We start from the raw sequence: 6,000 nt of genomic DNA, 5'->3' as shown, positions 1-6,000 counted from the left end.
CCCTTAGCCTTCTCTTGTGGAGGCTAAACAGGTTCAGGTCCCGTAGCCTATCCTCATAAGGCCTGCCCTGCTGACCCCTGATCATACGAGTGGCCCTCCTCTGAACTCTTTCCATATTGTCCACGTCCCTCTTGAAGTGCGGCGCCCAGAACTGGACGCAGTACTCCAGCTGCGGCCTGACCAGTGCCGCATAGAGGGGGAGGATCACCTCCCTGGACCTGCTCGAGATGCATCTGTGGATGCATGACAGGGTACGATTGGCCTTCTTGACTGCCTCCCCACACTGCCGGCCCATGTTCATCGTGGAGTCAATGACGACTCCAAGATCCTTTTCCGTCTCCGTGCTGGCAAGAGGAGAGTTCCCCAACCTGTAAGTGTGGTGCCGGTTCTTCCTCCCCATGTGCAACACCTTGCACTTATCAGTGTTAAACCCCATCCTATTCTCATCCGCCCACCGTTGCAACCTGTCAAGGTCAGCTTGTAGCCTATTGCACCCTTCTAGTGCACCCACATCCCCCCACATCTTAGTGTCATCAGCAAACTTGAACAGGGTGCTTTCTACCCCCTCATCCAAGTCACTGATGAAGATGTTGAACAGTGCAGGCCTGAGGACCGAGCCCTGCGGAACCCCACTGCCCACATCCTTCCAGGTCGAGAAGGACCCATCCACTACCACCCTCTGGGTGCGGCCCTCCAACCAGTTGGCGACCCATTTGACCGTGTGGGCATCGACACCACAGTCTCCCAGCTTTTTGATGAGGACAGGGTGAGAGACAGTGTCGAAAGCCTTCCGGAAGTCCAAAAAGACTACATCCACAGCAACCCCTGCGTCTAATGATTTGGTGACCTGATCGTAAAAGGCCACCAGGTTGGTCTGACAAGACCTGCCACTGATAAACCCATGTTGGTTGCCCCTGAGCATGCATTCCCCCGCAAGGCCCTCCTGGATGTGTGCCAGGATAATTTTTTCAAAGAGCTTACCCGGGATTGAGGTCAGACTAACTGGCCTGTAATTTCCCGGGTCCTCTTTTTTTCCCTTTTTGAAGATAGGGACCACATTGGCCCTCTTCCAGTCCTCCGGCACCTCGCCAGAGCACCACGAGTGCTCATAGAGCCGCGCCAGGGGTCCCGCAATGACCTCGGCCAGTTCCTGTAGAACCCTAGGGTGAAGATCGTCCGGACCAGCGGACTTGAACACGTCCAGCCTCTCCAGAAGTACCCTAACTAACTCCTCGCTAACCCTTGGCCCAGGCGTGTCTCTCTCGGGGCCCGAGGGGGGCCCAGCAGGGAGGTGGCTGAACTGGTCCCTACTTAGGAAGACAGAGGCAAAGAAATCGTTAAATATGTTAGCTTTGTCATCTGGCGTGATGACTAAGTTGCCCATCGTGTCCTGCAGGGGCCCCACATTACCCGGGACCCTCTTTTTACCCCCTATGTATTTGAAGAAGGACTTCTTATTGTCCTTAATCCGGGAAGCTAGTCCTATCTCCAACTCTGCCTTGGCCCTCCTGACTGCCCCCCTACATCCTCGGGCGACTATAACATAGTCCTTCTTGGCGATGACCCCATCTCTCCATTGGGTATATGCCTCCCTTTTAGCAAGGAGACATTCCCGGATGCTCTTAGTGAGCCATGGGGGTTTATGTGCCCTCCTGCTCCCTTTGACCCTTGTTGGGATTACCTCCCTTTGGGCATGGAGGATCGTCTCCTTAAGGAGCAACCACTCACCTTCGACATCTGATTCCCTTCCCCTCTGGGTCCTCAGCGCTTCCCCAACTATCCTCCTTAGCTTGTTGAAGTCAGCCCTCCTAAAGTCTAGGGCTGTTGCCTTGCTGCAGCCCTTTGCCACCTTACGCTGGATGGTGAATTCCAGCAAGCGATGATCACTGTCTCCCAGGTGGCCCATCACCCGCAGCCCCCTCACCAGGTCATCACCCGTGGCCAGCACTAGGTCCAGCAAGGCGTCTCCCCTGGTGGGACTGTGCACCTCCTGGGTTAGATGGAGGTCCTGCAGTCTGGCTAAGAACCGACGTGAGCGATCAGACTTGGCTGACTGCTCCTCCCAGCAGATGTCTGGGAAGTTCAGGTCCCCCATGATGACCACATCCTTAGCCCTCACTGCCTCTGTAAGCTGACCTAAGAATTCCAGGTCGAGCTCTTCTCCCTGGTTGGGAGGTCTATAGTAGACTCCCACCGTTAAGTCTCTCTCCCCTGGACTGCCTTTTACTCTAACCCAGAGCACCTCAGAGTGCCCCCCCTCTACCCCCATGCTAATTAACGAGGAAGTATATTCCTCCTTGATGTAGAGTGCTACTCCTCCACCTTTCCTTCCTATCCTGTCCTTCCTGTATAGCCTATAGCCCTTGACACTCACCGCCCAGTCATGCGATGAGTCCCACCACGTTTCTGTGATCCCTACTATGTCAGGGCTGGTGACAGCTAGGAGGAGGGCGAGTTCCTCCTGCTTCTTCCCCATACTTCGAGCATTCGTGTAGAGGCATTTGAGGCCTTCAGCGGTTGTGCCCACTGACCCCCTAGTCTCAGCAATGCCCCGTCCCCCATCGCTTACCTGTTTCTCCGTTTTGACCATTGGTTTTGACACGTAGACCCAAACACCCCCTTGCACTGCTGTACTTGCAGACCCCACACCCACACCCCCTCCCACACTCCAGTCACCCTCTCCCACGCACATACCCCCACAAGCCCCATACTCACCCTCCCCCACATGTCCATACACACATCCACATGCTCCCTTACCCCACACCTATCCACCCCACAAAGCCCCTCCCCCACAGCTTCCCCCACATACCCACACACCCGCAGCCTCTCATAAACCTATACCCACCCCCGCCACAATATACAAAAGTAGGCCTTCATTTTAAGCTACTGTGCAATCACCTCTATGTACACAAACACAAACACATGTCAATCAGGACAAAAAAAATTAAAATCAAATTAATGAATGTTGTAGATGTTCAATTTTTAGAATATAATTTGGTATTTTTCTGGTTCTGAAATGGCAAAGCCCCTTGCTGAAAGGAGTATTTGGGGAGGGACTTTTGGTGGCAAAGGTTGGGGGTTAGGGGGCAGGACTTCTGGTCCCAAGATGGCAACAAGAGGGCAGGGCACCTGTCAAGGGACGGAGATACCCATGTGGCCCTTGGTAGCTTGCCAAAACTCAGTAAGAGGCCATCTGCCCAAAATAATTGCCCATCCCTGGGTTACCCAGACAGGTGGTGGAAGCTCCATACTTGGAGGTTTTCAGAACTCAGCTAGACAGAGTTTTGGCTGGGATGATCTAGTTGGGACAGGTCCTGCTTTGAGCAGGGGTTGGACTAGATGTGACCTCCTGACATTCCTTCTAGCCCTAATGTTCTATGATTCTATGACACCAGTCCCTTAGTTCTCTGCACTCGCTGTCTGTTGGCTCCTGACTTACACTCAGTCTCTGCTTAGTTTGGAACGCTATGAATCTATTGAACTTCTGAAATCAGATTTTAGAGAAAGCTTTTAGGGGGTTGGAAGGAGAGAATTTGAGTAAGAAGAGATTTGTTTTATGTAGTAGCTGTTCTGCTTATTATCTGTTCCAGTTCAAGTGAATCTGATTCCCCCTACACAACCCTTTCCATAACCTTATCTAACATCAGCTGGAAACTCATCCAGTGTCACTTACTGGATGAGCTCTCTGAATGCTCCCTTTTCACCTTCAGCCAGTTAATAAGAGTGTCCCTCACAGTAGAGAAGACTGCCCTCAATTGTAATGAACATTGAACGGTTCTTTATTTGGGAGCCTGGATACTCTTAGACACAAAAGCTCTTTGGCACACTTTGTGCAGGTTTGGGAACATGGTATGCTATTCTACACTACAAAAAGTCTTACTAGCTTTGCCCTAGTCCAGTGCTTTTCAATCTTTTTTCATTTTTGGACCCCTCAAAATTTCGAACGGAGCTGAAGATGCCTTTGGAAATTTTGGACGAAGGTGCAAACCCATTTGAATTGTAAGGGGGGGTATTCACATACTTTTGAATGATGATAGGCATCTTTCATGGACCCCTTAGATATAGCATGTGGACCCCCAGGGGTCCAAGGACCACAGGTTGTAAACCACTCCCCTAGTCTACCCTTCTGCATCCTTTGGTGCGGTACAAAAGAACAAGTGAAGCAAATTTTTGTTTCACATATTGGGCACATCTACACAAGGTGCTTTACTGCACAGTAGACTAATCTACTGTGAAGTAAAGCATCACCATGTAAGCATGAGCAACAGATTCTGCACCATTAAGTAAGCTAATGCAGAGTTTTCTACTAGCTAATATAGGTAGTAGATTAACGCCACATTAGCTACTGCATACTAGTACACATGTAGATGCTGAGTGGGAGCAGCTTGCTCCCAGGCATCAGGCTTAGGCCCTGCCACATGGGGATCAGAACCATCCTGATCCCCATGTGGCCAGCAGAGCTGTCCCACCAGCCTGGACTGCTGCATCCCAGGCACATGGGGATTGGATCAGGACCAATACCAATGTGGCTAGGAGAGGCATCTCCACTCAGCAGAGATGCTGCCTGGCAGCCACCTGGATATTGGGACCCTCCCAATCCCCATGTAGTGGTAGAGGTATCCCTGCCCAGCAGGGACGCTGTCTGGAAGTGACTTGGAGCTCCCACTGCCCCTCCGGACCAGTCAGCTCCACGTCACACAGAGTTGTTCCAGGGTTCAGGCAGCAGCTGGGTTCCTAGAGCAGAGCTACTGCAGTGGGTGAGGGGGCTGGGAACCCAATCAGGGCAGCTGCCAGTGTGCCCCATTCCTTCCTGTCCAGCAGGAGGCTTGCTGGCAGTTGCCCCACACCTGAGACAGCTTCCAGCAAATCCCCTTCCAGGCAGGGAAGCCCAGCCCGGCAGAGGGCTTGCTGGCAGCTGTGTGTCCCAATGAGCATGGGGCCAAGAGACCTCTTCCCACTGCAGGGGTAACTTTCTCCCAGCCTGGTGCACATTAGGTCCCCTCCCGATGTGCACAGGTCCAGGAGACAGCTGCTGTTGTAGCTGGCACTGCTCTTCTGGCCCCATGTGCATTGGGACTAGACCTATGTCCCTTGCCAGCCCTTGGGAGCCTGGAGCTCCTCCTGGCTGCTGCAGGGGGGTAGAGCAGGATGGGAGTGAATCTGCTCCTAACAGGGAGCACATGTAGACATGCTCCCAGGGAAGGCTTACAGTAGAATTTTACTGCACAGTATTTCACAATAGGTGCAGCTACATGTGCTATTAATTTGCACTGGGCTTACTACACAGAATTTCACCATGCAGTAAACCTAATGTGAATTAATTGAATGTAAGGAGTCTGGGACAGACATTGCATGAACCGGCTTGACCCGAATCAGTTAAGTCTGATATTACATTCAACCAGATTTATCTTAAACTGGTTTCAGCCATTTTCAAATTGGTTTATCTGCACTGAGCATCTGTTCTGTTGCAGGTTTAAACCAGTTTTTGATCACTTGAACCAGTTTGTGTGTAACGTCTGTCCCTAGCCTAACACAACACTAAGAGTCTAAGAGGAAGCACAATGCACCTTAGGAATATTAATGATGCTCACAACAACACAGCACCACAGACAAATTCTCTCTCTAATGTTTCCTGTTTTACAGGGGAGCACACCGAGGCACAAGAGCTTAAGGGACTTTTCTGAATTCTCTAAGGAAATCTGGGGCAGAACCAGGAACAGAACCCAGATCTGCTGACATTACATTTCATCACGAATGTACCTTTTCTCACCAGTTAAGAGGAGCAACAGATTATTGTTGTAAATTAACTTGACTTGAAATGTTGCATTTATAGTAGCACCTCAGTAGTACTAGGCATTATTCAGACAAATAGTAAGAGAGTTCCTGCCCCAAATAATTTAAAAATCTAAGTCTATAGAGTAGACTTAGGCTGACTGGAAAAAAAGAAACAGAGACATGGCCCAAGGTCACAGAGTGAGTTAATAACCAAGACAGGAATAG

Source organism: Crocodylus siamensis, chromosome 4 (assembly GCF_052110815.1).
Source record: "Crocodylus siamensis isolate JL-2025a chromosome 4, ASM5211081v1, whole genome shotgun sequence".
Taxonomy (NCBI): Eukaryota; Metazoa; Chordata; order Crocodylia; family Crocodylidae; genus Crocodylus; species Crocodylus siamensis.
The sequence above is the reverse complement of the archived record's forward strand: the minus strand, read 5'-3'. Positions refer to the sequence as shown.